Source organism: Nyctibius grandis, chromosome 1 (assembly GCF_013368605.1).
Source record: "Nyctibius grandis isolate bNycGra1 chromosome 1, bNycGra1.pri, whole genome shotgun sequence".
NCBI classification, from domain to species: Eukaryota; Metazoa; Chordata; class Aves; order Nyctibiiformes; family Nyctibiidae; genus Nyctibius; species Nyctibius grandis.
Genome location: NC_090658.1, coordinates 54,254,843 through 54,273,177, shown reverse-complemented (window position 1 = coordinate 54,273,177; position 18,335 = coordinate 54,254,843). Strand labels below are relative to the sequence as shown.

The following is an 18,335-nucleotide window of genomic DNA, read 5'->3' as shown; positions in this document are numbered from 1 at the left end:
GCCTCTCAGGTTGGTGGTATTGGCATTTAGTTTTGATTTGGCTGGAGCAATCAGTCCTGTTAGGACTCACTGATGGTAAAAAGGGATTGAGTTTACTGTAGCTGAAACAATGAAGCAAGTGTGAATATTTCAGAATATGTTTTAATGTTGTGAAATGGAATGGCTGTAGGTTTAGTAGTTTTAAATTATTTATGATAACCTGTGTTGCATTACGATAAATTCAGTGGATTCTGTGGAAGACTTGCTTTGCGTTTTACTTGCTTCCTTGGATGCTGTCTGTGACCAGCATCACGAAGCCTCTCATGGGGACTAAAAGTAGTCATGTATTTTAAACCTATAGAGCTCTCATTGACGTAAAAGGACACAGTATGGTCAAAATTCATGGTGCAATGTCTTGAAAATTTGTCCAGGTGTGATTTAGTTACTTATTGTTACACACCAATCAGCCAAGCTGCTGTATCCCCTGTGACTACCAATGAAATGGTTAAGATGTCTTTGTCAGTGTCATTAATGCTATTGTATAATAATAGGGGGTGAGAGGCCTCATCATCTGCAGACTGGGCCACGTTCCTGGGATGGCTGGAATTTTATACTGTTTGATACCCTCAGTGGCCTAATCACTAGACCTGCTTTTTTTAAAAAAAAACATGTATAAAGATACCCTGACAGTGTCAGAATGAGGATGTGACATTTCCAGTGGCAGATTACTGACTTCTTTACAGCTTGAATATAGCTTTAAGGGTAAGGTAGAAGGATGTTTAAGCTCGAAGGAGGTCTAGTCTTTCAGTGTTATTCCATAGGCTGTTGTCTTTGCTTTTGTTCTGAGGACTTCTCTTGTAATGACAAAAGTGATCGTATATCAGTCTGTCTCAAGACTAATCAGTAGGCTTTCTGGAAGATCTCTAGGAGAAGAGGAAGCCACAGCATTTCAAAATATTTTTAATCTTTTTTTTTTTTTTTTTTTTCCCACATGAGGAATTAACTATACCACCTCATTTAAAATAACTAACCATTCATTTGCAACATGGTGGTAACTTTTATTTCATGGAAAGTGTAGCAGTTTCCGTTCCTTATTGGAAAGAAGCTGCTTTCCAAGGCAGTGAAGGGAAAATGAAGTTTCAAAGTCCATCTGAAACGGTTGGTTTTAATTTGGAATTTGGGTTTGGTTTTTTTTTTTCCTTAGTTTCATAATGACTGCTGCCAGTAACAACTCATAGAAGCCTGTTTTGGTATCTGTGTGCTCTTTCACTTACGAGGTTTACTGTTCTCTTAGTCAATTGACGGCCATCTTGCATTTATCCACAAAGGCAGAGCAACATCTGCCAGCAGCTATGAGATGGGAAGATGTGGGGCTTGGCAATTTTTTCTGAATTTCAGTATGATATTGAAGAAGGTTTTCCACTGTCTATACTTGGCATCTAAAACTTTCCTACTGTGAAAATACTGTTAGCAGTGCTTTGATTTTTGGCATTAGGAAGTTTGGCATTTTAAAATTTGAATTTCAAATATTTAGATGTGTACTCTGTGATGTCTAGAGAGGACATTTGTCTGGGCCACAAAGAAATAAGTCTTACTCAAATGGAACTAAATTCCACTGAAACATGTAAACATCTAGTTAGTGGAGAGGGATCTAAAGGTCTCTGGAAAAGAGTTGGGGCTTACATAAGCTACTGATTAAGGATCTGCATAGAGCCCAACAGTAGCTGATAAATACTTGGCACAGAGGTTTGAATTTAATTTGGGCTCGGTGTCACAGAATGCATTGAGGCTTATGATTTTTCCTATAGCTCTTCCTCCTAGCATTTTCAACCCCATAACTTTCATTTTTCTCTGTGTTTTTCCCCAGTACAGTTTCTTAAGTAGGCATCTGTCAAACTGAATGCTTTTCTCCAGGTTCTGCAGGTTGTGTGTATGTGTGTTCACAAAATAATCAGAAGTACATTCAAAAGTTGGAAGTATTACCCATGTAGAAGTAGAGAAAAAATATTTCCATACTAATCATTATATTTCTTTAGGTACCTATTTTGACTTTTAGAATACAATTGCTGATGCAAAAGCACTGTAAAAGCTTCAAGTTAATTAACCTTCCTTTAAAAGCACCATGTTTCAAATAGCAGCTGTGAATCCAAATGGGCTTCAAAGTACTTCCCAATGTGTCAGTCTTCTCAAAGCATAGGCAAAAGGGCTTTTCAGACTGAACATAAGAAAGAGCATAGCCAGCATGTTGTAGGATGTGATTCCTTCTGTTTAGCACTTGTGAGGGTGGATCTGACAGACTGTCTTGAGCCTGCCATTGCAAGAGGTGCTGAAAAACCGGAGCAAGTTCAGCAGAGGGCAACTAAGATGATTAGTAATATATGTGGAGAGGCTGAGGAAACACTGCATCTTTAATGTGGGGAAGAAAAGGCTAAAGGTGGACTTATGTATAGTCTTAAGTTGTTTTAATGGGAATTACAGGCAAGATGGAGGAGGCATACTCTTCTCATATGGTGAGCAAAACAACAAGAGGTAAGTCATAGATTACACCAAGGGAAGTCCCAATTAGACATAAGAAAAAAGTTGTTCTTAGTGGGCGTGATTAAACACTGGAGAAGGTTTTCCAGAAACATACTGGAATCTCCATCCTTGGGGATTTTCAGAGTTCAGCTGGCCAACGCCCCACGTACCTGGTTTAAACCTGAAGTTAGTCCTGCTTTGAATAGGTGTTTGGAACTGTTGACCTCCAGAAGTCCCTTCCAACCTAAATGGAGCTGTTTTTCATTGCAGAGTATTCCAGAGTTGTAGGTCCAAGTTTAGAAGACATTCCAGATCCCTGTTTTACAAGGGATGCTGTTGGAGGTGGCTTGAGACAGAGTGGTCTTAGATTATATAATTCCAATCTGAAGCTGCATAAATAGAGACTAGTGTTTCCTAGAATGTTTTTACATGTTTCTTAGAAATGTTTTTGGTTTGGTTTTTTTTTTTTAGGCATTGCTGCTCTAATGCACCTGTTCTAGTTGTAGAATTGGTTTAATATGCAATCCCACAGGGAGATAATGGGAGTGGAGTATACAAATGGTGCAGTCATACCACTGATCCAATGCTGGCTGCTAAAATAATATAATACATGGCTCATAACTCGCTACTCAAATTCAGCTTTTGGTCTAGCCACGCTTACAGGGTCTGTAATTCAGATGCTTAATTACAATTCTTAGAAAGAGGGTGTAATTTATGTCAGCCTCTTTCATTGTTCCTCTCAGTTTAGCAGTGAAATCTTTGATTTCAGAATAATGCAATTCCAGACCGTTTGTATGGTATTCCAGTGTGCCCTAGTATCTGCTGGATGTGATAAAGGTGAATGTACCCAAGATGGTTTGAGCTTGGGCAGCAGCTTATTGCTGCTGAAGCATAAAGAATAGTCCAACAAAAAGAAAGGTGTTGTCTTCTAATAGGTTAATCACTTGAATTTGACCTGGAGAAGAGATCAACAAGTATCATAGCCAGAGAAAGAAAGGTAGCAGATCTGCAATGTTGTGAGCAGAGTGGAGGGAGAAGGAAAGGTATGTTCTCTTACTGAAGCGTTCCATCTTCTCAGCTTTCTCATGTAGTTTCTAATCCTAACACTAAATCTCTAAGCACTTCATTAGTAAAGAAATATGCAAGGTTGACTGTCACTGCCAGATAAGTAACTTGCTGTGCAGATCTCGCATCTCATGGGGGATCTCAAGTCTTCTCATAGGGGAAGAGTCACTTAACAATCATATCCTCACAGTGAGCGAGAATAGTGGTAGTGGACTTGTTGAGTATTCCTCATAAGCAGTCTGGAACTTGAAACTAAAAAAAAACAAAATCAACTCAAGATGGTTCTGTCCTTTCCTGGCTAAGGTAGCTTGCACTCTGGACCTTGTGCTACAGGAGGCAGCTGACAGATCTAATGATGTTAATGCTGGAGCTTCATTGTTTGCATCTGCAACAATGCGTGGCCTTTGTATTTGGTTTGAAAAGGTTCATAGATATTTTGGGCATATGTATTCAGAGGATTTTTTCTACTTCTCTAAAAACAAAGTAGGCTAGATTGTTAATTCTGAAATTACTTTGAAGAGTTGAAAATCAGAAAACTCTTAGGTGACTGACTAGTCAGCTTTCTTTTATATTGAAGTCAGTAGATCTTAGCTAAAATATTTTCAAGTAGTGTTTTCTTTGGGGGGGGTAAAGGGGGAATTAATGAAAGGCCTTAAATAGTTTGTTTTAGTAAAACTTGAGATGACTATTTTGCGTTAGGATGTTCAAATAAATGTTGTTTAACTAACAAAGAACAGGAAAGTTGTGCATCTTCAGGAAGAGTGTGATGTGGAGTCCTTAATCTGAATGAGCACAGTTCTCTTTAGCAACTAATTTTTTTTTCTTTTTCCATGTGTAACGTGTTTTACCATAAATCATTCTCTTAGTTTGGCAGTCTGAATTGTAAGAAAAGCCCTGCTTTTGACACATTATAATCAGTATCATTACTATCCTGGACCAGTTATTTAAGTTACTTGATTATTTTTAGATTATTTTAATTGATCTGATTGAAATGATCCGTTCTTGAGATACGAATTTATAAAATAAGTCACTGTTTGCATACAGAGCAGGAAACTGAGAGCACTTTCTGAGAGGAGTATGTGGAAAGTAAAGGGAATGCTTGAAGTTACCATTAAACTTTTTGGATTCCTTGTGGCTTTTTGTGACACATGCATTCACTACTGTTGAATGCCAGAGAAAGTGTAATTGGATCGTTGAGCCACATTTGGTAAATACTAGTTTTGTGGGGACAGCCTGTTCTGTCCATAGGGGAGAAGCTCACTGCCAAAATCTGAAAGCTTTCTCTTTTGTTTGGTTCTGTAGTCTTTTGCTCTAGACTACTGGAATATGGATGCGTGTTACTTGTGACACTAACAGCATCTCGGTTTGCTTTAATTGTTGTAGTGTTTGGTCAGTAAGTTTTCAACCTATACTTTTGTTGAAATCTGGCTAAGTAGTTACTTTGAGAAAATATTTTGATAAATGATTTTTGCAAAACTTCCTCTAACATACGATCAGTGAAACATTAAAATCTGATGTGATGCCCATAGCCTGCTGCTGCTTAGCAGCTGTTGGAATACTTTCTCAAGTCTGGTATATATGAAATAGAACTATTTGTGTTCTGTTGTTTGATGCTGTCTTTAACTTTAACAGTCCAAAGCTACTTCCAGTTTCTCTGAAAATGGTATATTTTAAAAACAATCAGCTAGTCTTCCACACATAATTTATACTGTGGGTAAGGTTGAAAACACTAGCTTTAAGTGTTAGATTTGTGTTCCTTCCATTTGGATTGTAAATGAGAATAAAAGTAGCTGTCTTGCTAGACATATTTTTAAAAAACATTCCAAAAGCTTATTTCTTTGGCACTAAATAATATTTTTTTTCCTCTGGGGAAGAACATCAGGGAAGAAGGCAAGCATTAGCATTCTGTGAAATAGTTTTTCATCTTCAGATGATAGTTCTAAGAATGATTTTAGCTGGCACAGCTTCTACCAGCCTCTGCTCCATTTGGCACAAGCATTTGATTGGCAGAGTGATGAACAAGGCTGGGAAACTGATTTAGGTTAAAATTAACTTATCCCCCCAAAAATGGGACTACTAAGTAGACTAAGATGTACTCTGAATAAGTAATTTAATTTTTTCATACAAGTGCTTGCTAAAGAGAGAAAGGGAAGTGCCAGCCCAGGTACTGATGGAGAGAAAAGCAGGATCTTACCCTTGAGAGAACCTGGACCTCAGACTGTCCTAAATGCCTCTTGTCCTAACCATCATACGAAGCCCAGTATAAATCTACTTAAACTACACATATGAACAATTCTGATACTAGTGTTTCATAAGGAAACTTTGATATACAAGGAGTGATAGTTCCACAGTGTAATCTTAATTGACTGGTTAATGATACTGGGTTGTGAATACAAGTCAAGAACTTAAACTTCATTTACATCTTCATTGAAGTGTGAGTGAAAGGATTTGGTTTGTGGTAATGGAGGCTTAAACTGTGGATGTGAATTCAGTAGCTTGAAAAACAAAAACTTGTCTGGTGAGGGCTATACATGATTACTAGGAGGAAATAAAACAACTTGTTCCTTCCTCTTCTAGTGCAGTGCAGTACCAGTCCAAACACACAGCTATGGATTGGTGATGATCTATTTTCATGCTTTGAGCAATGGCTTTCATGTAAATGAGATCACAAATTCCACCACCAGATCTTCAAACTGAACTTCTGTGTGGCGCATAATGTACATTTTTACATCCAAGTAACTGAGTGTTTGTACTGTATAGGAAGGAACACTGAAGGTGATGTGTGATGAGTTTATTTTGCTCTTAAATCATACAGTTTGTAACTTGTAATAGCTTACAGACTTGCTCAGAATACTGTATCGTAGGCTATCCTTGGTATCTTTTTACTTTTCTCTAAGCAGATAACCCCTCTAAAGCCAGTAGTACTGCTCAGGGATTTTCACTTCCAACACTTTCCTTCTGAGTGGTGTTTTGTATAAACCAGGCATTCTCAAAGTAGTCTATGAATCACAGTGAAATGCTACATGAATGTGGCTTCAGCAAGCTGAATGGGGGTGTTTTGTGCACATTGTATACCAGTGCTGACAGTTCCTGGTTGTATGACTGCCACACATATGAGAGCCCTTGCTATAAATTTTTGCAAAATGTTAGTATTCTTCTCTAAGTGTCTGCTTAGCATATGGGGAATCAGATTTTGAACCTACGATGTGGAAAAAATTCTTGTTGTTTCACAGGTTAGAATTGCTGCTGTGTTTTAAAATGAGATCAAGCAAAGAGACTGCATTGATAAGACTGTTTGGAAGATACCATAGTTCAGAAGCGTGGTGTTTTGCCTAGTGAAATACAAAAGAAAGATGATGAATGAGCTGGAGTATGATAAGAAGAGAGAAATTGTCTCTTTGGTTGCGTTCCAATGTGTTAAAATCAGAGCGTGCAATTCTATTCCTGGCGTTACTGTGGAGTTATTGCATGATGTTAGGCAGGGCTTGAGTGATGTGCGTGCAAATACACATCATATGGCTTACTTGTGATGTTACTAATCTTTTTATTCTTCGTAACTTCCCAGTGCTTGTGGGGTTTGTTGTGGGTTGGTTTTTTTTGGTTTGTGTTTTGTTTTGGTTTTTTTTTTTTTTCAGAAGTAATGTTATCTTTTGTGGATGTGTATTTAAAGTCTTCACTGAGTTAAGTTACCATTAATATAGTCTGCTCTGCAGTAGATGTATCAACTGTTGAAGACTACACACCAATTTAAGATACAAATTAAGAACGATCAATTAAAAACAAGATATATTTAAAGTAGGTAGTATATCTGGAGTTTGGCTGTGGTATGACTGAATCACCCTTAAATTTATAAGTAATACAAAGTATCACAACTAGATTTAATTTGCCTTCTGTGCATTCATGCTTTTTTGAGGCCTTTTATTTAGTTATTGACTTGGTCTGACTTTTTGTTTGTAGAATATGATAAACAGTGCGTAATATGGCTGAGAGGGCAAAGACCCAGCAGGAATATTCTTCATAGCAATTTTATTGTTCGTACTAGCCTTATTGTAGCAGGAAATGAGAATTTTAAAGGTGTTTTTTATTGTTGTTATTTCTAATATACCTATTGTTAGAAGCTCATTTTTAAAATCTGTTAATGAGAATTCCTCAAGCTAGAGACTTCTCTTGCTTGCCCTGTGAAATGTTACTGCATCTCATTGACTGAGTTAGAAACTTATTTTATTAAGCTTCCTTCCTAACTGTATGGCTTGAGGAGGTTTCAACACTGTGCCGTGACAACTGCATTCAAAAGCATTAGCATCAGTGTTGCCCTTGCCGCAGTAGGAACAACCCTTAGAGCAACAGAATAAATGAACGATGGAGAGGTCTCTGGTTGACTCTATTCTGGAAATATTACAAAGAAAACAGGATTCTTGTAAGTCTTAGAGTGGAGGTGGTAGTTCCCCCCAAATCAGTTTTACAGGCCTAGCATTTTTTTTTTCTCCAGCTTCTGCTTATGGCAAGAGTTAGCCTTCTATCCTTTATATTCCCTTATACTCTTATAGTTACCCTTGTATTTCATCCTCAGTAAGAGGATTGAACTGTCAACCTGTAGACAACCACTTGCCACTCTATTGGTAATTCATATGGGACTGTACTGTACTTTTCACCTTCTGAAAAGCAGTGAGATGTGGAAGAGGAGGATAAGTCGTAGCCTATATTTTGGAGGTCAGTGAACATACATTTTATATATTGTGGTTTGGCTTTTCTCCCTCATTCCCTTCCACTCAGCCCCATGCTGGCTAAGTCAGTTTCTTTAAGAGGAGACCAGGTTTTGTTGGAGTAGGACTTCCAGATCTTTGCTTCCTGTGTATCTGTTTCCTGACAGTGGACACCACCATGTTGCTGGGCCATGCTGCAGTGGCCAGCCTGTGCCAAAGTGAATCACTGTCTAGGCTGAGGTTGCACAACTAAGGAAACAGAAATTTAAGTTAATCAGTAAAAAATGGAGACTGACTTAATGAAATCAGGGAAATAATTATAAAAACTTCCTCATAAAAACAGGAAATAGCCTGTACATTATGTGTGCCTAAGAGAGAGAGAGATGCAAATGGCTTATGATTTTTTTTGCCATAAATTAATGTTTTCAGTCAAAGCAGCAAGAAAGCTTCATCTTAATTTTTAAAAATATTTTGGAGTGAGCTTTTTTAGTTCAGAAAAACCTCGTTGATACACTAGGTGTGCTATAACAACATCTTAGGCCAATATTATAAGCAAGCCATTTCTTTCCTCTAAGGAAAAATGTAACGCACAGATTAGAAAAAAGGACACAGTATATAATGTGAATAAGAAAACAATTGATGTACCTTGTTACTACTAGGATTTTTGTGAATATTTTTTTCTAATGTAATTGTATGCATACAACTTGCTATACAGCCTGACTTCAGCAACATCGTCTAATTGTAGGGAAAAAAAAAATCTTAAGGCATTACTTAATGCATTGGATTTTGCTGCAGTTAGAAGAATTGCTGTTATCTTTGGTTTGGATGTCGCTGATACAGATTCATAGAATGGCTTAGGTCTGAAGGGTCCTTAAAGACTGCCTAGTCCAAGATACCTGCTGTGGGCAGGGACATCTTTCACGGGATCAGGTTGCTCAAAGCCCCATCCAACCTGTACCCTTCGAATGAGGGCCATCCACAATATCTCTGGGCAACCTGTTCCAGTGTCTCACCACCCTCATAAAGAATTTCTCCCTTATGTCCAATCTAAATGTGTGCTCTTTTAGTTTAAAACCATTACCCCTTCTTCAGAGTTGTTTGTCTGTAGGAATGGGCAATCATTGAGATACTTTGATTCTGGAATGTTGCCCCTAAAATGCTGTCGTGTCCCTTGATCTCTGATTAGCTTTGTTTCTTGCTCGCAGTTGTAGGATAATGGAACTTCGTAGCATTTTAAAGGGGTACTTGCTTTAGTATCGGTATGAAGCACAGAAAGACGTCTTTCAGATACCAGGCTAGACATAAGCAAAACCACTGTAAGGTTGAGTTACATAATGGAAGCTTCAAGATTTGTAATGCTGCTGCTGGCTTCTGTATTGAACTGCTGAACTTCGGATACTTGCCTGGGTACGGAGGCTTTCCAGAGCTTCCTGCTGTGAACTGAATAACCCAAAATACATATCAGAAATGGAACTACCTGACAAGCAGCTAAAACGTGGCCCAGCAGTGCTTGTCTCATTTATGTTCTCATGAATTTTGAAGAAATACGGTAATACTGTCAGCAGGAGCATATTAAAAGGGCACAAAGTTCTCTCTCAGACTTGCCACTGTTGTGGAAATGTAACAACAGGATAATTTTACATCCAGCAATTGTAGGTCACTATAAATGAGAGCAAAAAGCATTATATATCATACATGTAACTTAGCACTTCTTCAGCCCTTTGCATTCTTTCATCTTTGAATTGGCAATACGAGAAAAACAGTAATGTACTGTCAGTTACGAAACTTAAGATTTCTTCCAAAACTTTTTTCATGGATAAATCTGAAAGTTATTTCAGTTTCAAACCAGTTGGGTTTGAAGTGCCTCTCTGATACAGTCTTCCCACTGAGAAGGGTGTAGTAACAGCACTTTTATTTAATTCTGAATTGAAGTGATGACACTTCTTGCTGTTCTGTTTAGAATGAGCTAAGAATATGCAAAGCAACAGCAAATCATACATAACTTTGATTTGTGAGAAACTTTGTAGCAATGCTGTAATAAAGGGTGATCTCTACAATGGGTTGTGGGTTAAGGCATAAATACATTGTTTCACAGAAGCTGTTGTCTCATCAGTATGAAACCCAGCAATTGATCTTTACTTAAGTATTTCAATGTGGATTTGATTCTCTGTGCTTTTTAAAATCCAATTTCAAACTGCTTCCATCTAAATTTATTTCCTGATAAGTCATATTTGTCTTCTAAAAATAAATTGTTTATGTATAATTTTGAAGAGCACTTTACATTGAGGAGGCCTAAGAGATTCCTGGTCATGTGATCTTTTAAGAGCAAAAAGCATCATGCTCTTGCTATGTGCCGCCTCCTATACGGTGGTGTCCCTTGGTGGCTCTTCAGATAGTAATCACATACATTGGTCTCTTCTGAAAGGTTTGATACCTAGTTTGTGGGCTGTCTTGGTTTTAAACTGAGAAATCACTATCAAAAATTACTGAAAAATATCTAGGGTTATGGCTTCCTAGAAATCGTGACTCTTCTTTCATCACGTGTCTGTTTAATTTAGGTGAAGGTTTCTAAATGAAATACAGGCTTAGCAAGCATAAGCTGAATTCAGTGGATTCAGGGAAACTACCTGGATTCAGTGAAAGTACCATGGGATTAGTGACTCCAGAGTCCAGATTGACAGCTCTGAAGCAGCCAGTCGTGCTTGGACTGTGGTTTTCACTGGTGGAGACAGAAGTCTGAAAGCTCTGCAGCTTCAGGTCTAATTGGAGTGTGTGGTTTCGTACTATTGAGAGGGTGCTGGGAGCCAAGAGGTTTTGAGATGGGCTTCTGTGTACTTAGGATACAGGGTAGTCCCCTTTGGCCCAGAATCAACTATTGTAGAGGTTCCTATTGAATGAACTTGTCATTCATGTCCATTTTATTGCTGCTATTGGCAGTAGGTTACTGGCAAGTTCACTGCAACTGCGGCTTTTTAGGGGGCAACTTGTTCAAGAAAGACTTTGATCTGATTTGGACTGAAGTCAGATATAAAAACTGGAACTTTACAAACTGCTCTGGAGCCAGCTCTATTTAGAATTGTTCTGTGTATAGAGTAGTGATTAAAATCCATGAAAGCAGAGGGATAGAAATAAGCAACTAGCACTTTCAGGTGCTTATTACTGTGGTCATAACCAGCATGTACAACAGGCTTTGTATCACAAGCTTAACACTTTCCTGAGTTCAAGGTGCTAAGGACTTTGCTGACTGTGACTCTGACTCTCTGTTGCAGCTTTTACCAAGCTATCTCCTACTGAACAAACTAGGAAGTAGTAAAACATTGGAAAATGTTTTAGACTTTCACAAATGTGAAAGTCTAAAATTTGTGGGTTTTGTGTGTTTCCCTATGTTTAGGGGACTAAATATGGAGAAGGAAAAGCATATGTGGGAGCAAGGAGTAGGAATAGATTATTAAAGTTCCAGGATGCACTATCGTGGCGTGTAACAGGCCTGATGATGCTTACAGGTACGATATTCAGAACTCTCATTATAATTCAGAAGAGAGAGCCTGGATTCATTGCAGTTACCTGAAACTATTGGCTCAATGTTCAGCGGCAGCCAGCAAATCCTGCAGAGGTGTTAGGCATCATCAGAAAGATGCTGAGGACATGAGAAAAAGTGTCTTTTTGTTCCTATGTAAAGCCCCGGTGAGCCCTCCTCTTGCGTACTGTGTACTCTGGTCCCCATGTTTCAGGGAGGATATGTTGGTATTACAGAAGGTAGTGAGAAGATTTTTCTTTTCTTTTCTTTTCTTTTCTTTTCTTTTCTTTTCTTTTCTTTTCTTTTCTTTTCTTTTCTTTTCTTTTCTTTTCTTTTCTTTTCTTTTCTTTTCTTTTCTTTCCTTTTCTTTCCTTTTCTTTCCTTTTCTTTCCTTTTCTTTCCTTTTCTTTCCTTTTCTTTCCTTTTCTTTCCTTTTCTTTCCTTTTCTTTCCTTTTCTTTCCTTTTCTTTCCTTTTCTTTCCTTTTCTTTCCTTTTCTTTCCTTTTCTTTCCTTTTCTTTCCTTTTCTTTCCTTTCCTTTCCTTTCCTTTCCTTTCCTTTCCTTTCCTTTCCTTTCCTTTCCTTTCCTTTCCTTTCCTTTCCTTTCCTTTCCTTTCCTTTCCTTTCCTTTCCTTTCCTTTCCTTTCCTTTCCTTTCCTTTCCTTTATCAAGATGACAACTCTTGCCTTTCAAGGAGGGACTTAAAAGACACAGACTCACCAGTTTGGAGAGGCGGAGGTTATAGGAGGACTTATGAGTGAAGCTTACAAATTCATGAAGGTGGTGAATGCAGAACTGTTACTCACCAAATCCTGCAACCTTAGAACTATGTAGCGCTCAAAGCTTATAGAAAAACTGATTAGAAAGAGTCTGAGGAAGATTTTTGTTAATTTTTTTAAAATTATTATTATTATTTTAAAATGCACAGGGTAGTAAACTTCTGGAATCCTTTGCCACAGGGTATTTTGGAGGCAGTTTATTTCAGCAGGTTAAGAAAAGGGATTTGATGAATATGTTGTCTACAGGTATGTAAAGAGAATAGGCGGGGGTCTGCTTTCAACTTCCTTAATCACACAGTTGTATATACTGAGAGAATGAGGAACGTACTACAGAAAGGCTCAGGCTTACGTGTTGTTCCTGAATATCCCTTTTTGTTGCTCCTGTTGCAGACAATACTGAGCTAAAATGACCATTCATCTGACTCCGTGGGATATTTCTTATGTTCTTATATTAGTGTACATTGTGATCAGAGAATCTGTAAGAGCCTGTAGCATCTAGTTAGATGGTTGTTTAAAATCATCACTTCATTTTGGAAGGCTTGGAATTTTTTTTCTATTTGTCAATCATCAATCAAAAACAGATTGTAAAGGAAATCTAGTCAAGTGAGTTGAAAAAAAAGATAAAAATAACAAGCTTAATTAAGCAAATATTAGTTCTGTGTAGATAATGTCATTGTTTTCAAACTATTTATTAATAAAGGCTGATCATATACGTGTATGTTTTCCTGCCTCTTTCTCCAGTTGGTGATTTTTTTGTCTAAGTCTTTTCTCTTCCTCCAAATCTCAGAACGATTGCCCTAGAAATAATGCATACTCTTCAAAATAGCAATACCTGCATTTGACAGTAGACTACAGGGAGTTCATAGAGGATTACTGTTATGAAAGCTTTATGTTGCAGCCATAGTAGAAACTTGAGGGTGCAGAAGGAAGAAAAATGTGGAATATACTTTGTAGCTTTCTCATATTGTTAATCTGTGGAAGAAATATGATACAATTGCAGTTGCGAAGTTTCATACTTGCTACTTGAACTTCTCCAGAATTAATGATGGACTTTTCATGCATTGGGAAGCTGACGAATGGAAGCAGATATGTAGATGCATAGAAAAGGAGGGAATAAACCTGCTTAAAGGTGGAGAGAATCGGTTACCTGAGTAAAATTGACATGAAGGATGCTAAGACTGGAATCTTAATACGGGCAGAATTTAGAGTTACTATGGAGTTCGTTAATATAATTAATAAAAATACCCTGACTGGGTTATGTAATGCAGTTTTTACTTTGCTTCATTTTCATACGACATCCTGCAGTTGCCATGAAACAGGTACTGCAAGACACATGCAAAGCATATGATTGCTTCTGAGGTGGAGAAAATGCTTTGTCAACATAAATTTATAAGGTTTCGAGATTTAAAAGTTTCTGAGCTTCATTAAGGACTGTATTTAAAATACACATGGCACTCAGTCATCTAGATTTTTTTTTATCTTCACATATATTCCCAGTGTAACTTATTGGTAGAGCCTCTGTTTTCAGATTCGTGTGAATACCTAAAAAATCATTTGTTATTTGATAGCAATTAATTGCACTTTCACTGTATTTATCAGGGAATAAAAATGAAGAAAAATAGCATGCTTAGATTTTTCTCCTTGTGACCTTCTCATTTCAACTTGGTGAGATAAATTTGATTCTGGGGGGGACTGGTATGGTCTCTTCATGACCCAAAGACTAACTTGTGATGCAAAGCTTTTAGTGGTTTTGGAAGAACTGTGTGGACAGGAGAGCACATGAGAAGTGTTGCTCTTAAACCGTTGGGTGTGCCCTTGAGAATAAGCGTAGAAAGAATTCAAAATGCCTTCTCAGCTGTTTTAGAGATACTTTTCTTTCCTCACCTCTACTTCATCTCCAGTAAAAAAGAATTTAAGCCCTTTTTACAAATTTCAAAGCTTTCAGATCCAGATTTGTTGTTAACATGCTGTGCAGAGAATACAGGTCAAATTTCAAACTGTCAACTATAACAATAGTTTGAGGTGAGCTTGATAACTGTTGTGATAGATTTTTCTCTAATGAAACCATACTCCTGAGGAATTATTTGTAGTGATCTGAGAAACTTTATTTTTAAGGTGTTCTTGTATGAGGTTTGCTAACATATTGTTGAGCTATAAAAGTCAGCTATGCTTTGGTAGAATCCACAGAATGGCTCCCAGTAAAGGAGGGTGGCCTTGTTTTTAATTAATTCTCTAGGACGGGGTAGGGGGGGGGGGGGCGAAGCCAAACCCAACTTGTGTAAAATCCATGAATAGAATCCCTTAATGTGCATGTTAGCATGGCTGACCTAGCAAGAATTAAAATAAATCACAGTTAAAAAAATCCAAACTAATTTTTTTTACTTGTGCAATGTGAAAAAAGTAGAACCCCAACTAACTCATTTCCCTTGAAAAAGTAATTGTGTAAGTGCTCACAGTTTCCAGGGAAATACGTGACAGATTAAACCTCTTTAAATGTTTTATATGTGCACACTTTTACCATGGGACCCATTATAGTAGATTGTTATTCAGGCCAGGAGTTAAAAAGACATTATTAAATGTGTTAAATAAAGTTTATTTCTGGAAATGAATATTTGTAATGAATTTGGAGGAAGAAAAAATACCAACTCGTGCTTCAAGGTATGAATCGCTTCCAGGTATGGTCACTTAAAATAGATTTTTCCATAGGAACAGATTATTTCTTTAAATTGTTGCAGAGTTTACCATCTTCACAGAATCACAGAATGGTTAAGGGTTGGAAGGGACCTCTGGAGATCATCTAGTCCAACCCCCTGCCAAAGCAGGTTCACCTAGAGCACGTTGCACAGGGTTGCGTCCAGGCGGGTTTTCAATATCTCCAGAGAAGGAGACTCCACAACCTCCTTGGGCAGCCTGTTCCAGTGCTCTGTCACCTTCAAAGTAAAGAAGTTTTTCCTCATATTTAGATGGAACTTCCTGTGTTTCAGTTTGTGCCCATTGCCCCTTGTCCTGTCACTGGGCACTACTGAGAAGAGTCTGGCCCCCTCCTCTTGACACCCACCCCTAAAGTATTTGTAAATATTGGTAAGATCCCCCCTCAGTCTTCTCCAGGCTAAAGAGACCCAGCTCCCTCAGCCTCTCCTCGTAGGAGAGATGCTCCAGTCCTCTGATCATCTTCATAGCCCTCCGCTGGATTCTCTCCAGTAGTTCCATGTCTTTCTTGAACTGGGGGGCCCAGAACTGGACACAGTACTCCAGGTGTGGCCTCCCTAGCACAGTGTAGAGGGGGAGGATAACCTCCCTCGACCTGCTGGCCACACTCTTCCTAATGCACCCCAGGATACCATTGGCCTTTCTGGACACAAGGGCACATTGCTGGCTCGTAGTGAACTTCTTGTCCACCAGAACTCCCAGGTCCTTCTCTGCATGACCTTCCTCTGATCATGCTCATAATAATTATTTGATACAAGCTTTTTAATGTAATTCAATCCAGTACTGTGTTTGGGGTAAGAATTCTTTAGTCATGCTTATTTGTAATTCTGATTTTTTCCGTTTTATGGTCATGTATGAAATCAGGTTTGTATCCTCTCCCGTATTCTTGTTTGGATTCAGAGCAGTGCAGAGTAGACATCTGGCAAATAGTTAAATAGAAGTATCACTGCTTAGGAGGTTAAGGATGAGACCAGAACTAATTTTGGTGAGCTGAATTTTTTTTTAGTAGATGGGTGGTAGTGAGTGGAGGATAATTTACGGTTTTGATAAGATTATTCTATTTTCAGTAGAGATACTGCAAGGACTGTTGAAATGGTTCTGAATAGACATGAAAAAGCTGAGTAATTTATTAGAAAAATTAAATTCTGCTAGGAATAAAATTCTAAAATTCTGCAGACTTTGACCTCTTCAGGGACCTGCTTGAGAAAGTCCCTTGGGATAAAGCCCTGGAGGGAAGAGGGGCCCAAGAAAGCTGGTTAGTATTCAAGGACCACCTCCTCCAGGCTCAGGATCAATGCATCCCGACAAAGAGGAAGGCAAGCAAAAACGCCAGGAGGCCTGCATGGATGAACAAGGAGCTCCTGGATAAACTCAGGCACAAGAAGGAAGCCTACAGAGGGTGGAAGCAAGGGCAGGTAGCCTGGGAGGAATACAGGGAAATTGTCCAAGAAGCCAGGGACCAGGTTAGGAAAGCTAAGGCCCTGATAGAATTAAATCTGGCCAGAGATGTCAAGGACAACAAGAAATGCTTCTATAGGTATGTCAGTGATAAAAGGAAGACTAGGGAAAATGTGGGCCCTCTCCAGAAGGAAACGGGAAACCTGGTTACCCAAGATATGAAGAAAGCTGAGGTACCCAACGACTTTTTTGCCTCAGTCTTCACCGGCAAGTGCTCTAGCCTCACCACCCAAGTCCAGAAGGCAGAGGCAGGGACTGGAAGGATAAAGAACCACACACTGTAGGAGAAGATCATGTTCGAGACCATCTAAGGAACCTGAAGGTGCACGAGTCCATGGGACCTGATGAGGTGCATCCACGGGTCCTGAGGGAACTGGCAGATGAAGTTGCTAAGCCACCATCCGTCATATTTGAGAAGTCATGGCAGTCTGGTGAAGTTCCCAGTGACTGGAAAAGGGGAAACATAACCCCCATCTTCAAGAAGGAGAAAAAGGAAGACCTGGGGAACTACAGGCCAGTCAGTCTCACCTCTGTGCCTGGCAAGATCATGGAGCAGATCCTCTTGGAAACTATATTGAGGCACACGGAAATCAAGGAGGTGATTGGTGACAGCCAACATGGCTTCACCAAGCGCAAATCATGTCTGACAAATTTCGTGGCCTTCTATGACGGGGTTACAGCACTGGTGGATAGGGAAAGAGCAACTGATGTCATCTACCTGGACTTGTGCAAAGCATTTGACACTGTCCCGCACGACATCCTTGTCTCTAAATTGGGGAGACATGGACTTGATGGATGGACCACTCAGTGGATAAAGAATTGGCTGTATGGTCGCACTCAAAGAGTTACAGTCAACGGCTCAATGTCCAAGTGCACACCAGTGACGAGTGGCGTACCTCAGGGGTCGGTATTGGGACCAGTCCTGTTTAACATCTTTGTCGGAGACATGGACAGTGGGATTGAGTGCGCCCTCAGCAAGTTTGCTGATGACACCAAGCTGTGTGGTGCGGTTGACACGCTGGAGGGAAGGGATGCCATCCAGAGGGACCTTGACAGGCTTGAGAGCTGGGCCTGTGCAAACCGCATGAAGTTCAACAAGGCCAAGTGCAAGGTCCTGCATGTGAGTCGGGGCAATCCCAAGCACAAATACAGGCTGGGTGGAGAATGGATTGAGAGCAGCCCTGAGGAGAAGGACTTGGGGGTGATGGTTGACAAGAAGCTCAACATGAGCCGGCAGTGCGTGCTTGCAGCCCAGAAGGCCAACCGCATCCTGGGCTGCATCAAAAGAAGCATGGCCAGCAGGTCGAGGGAGGTGATTCTGCCCCTTTACTCCACTCTTGTGAGACCTCACTTGGAGTACTGCATCCAGCTCTGGGGCCCCCAACGTAAGAAGGACACGAAGCTGTTGGAACGAGTCCAGAGGAGGGCCGCGAAGATGATCAGAGGACTGGAGCACCTCTCTCCTGTGAAGACAGGCTGAGAGAGTTGGGGCTCTTCAGCCTGGAGAAAAGGCTCCAGGGAGACCTTATAGCAGCCTTCCAGTATCTGAACGGGGCTTACAGGAAAGCGGGAGAGGGGATTTTTACAGGGTGTGTAGTGATAGGACGAG

General features: G+C 39.5%; 1 protein-coding gene across 1 annotated transcript in view; it reads left to right on the top strand.

Moving 5' to 3' along the window:
* TAB2 (TGF-beta activated kinase 1 (MAP3K7) binding protein 2) overlaps positions 1-18,335 on the top strand; it is a 75,627-nt gene that overhangs the window by 27,034 nt on the left and 30,258 nt on the right. The window lies entirely within an intron of this gene.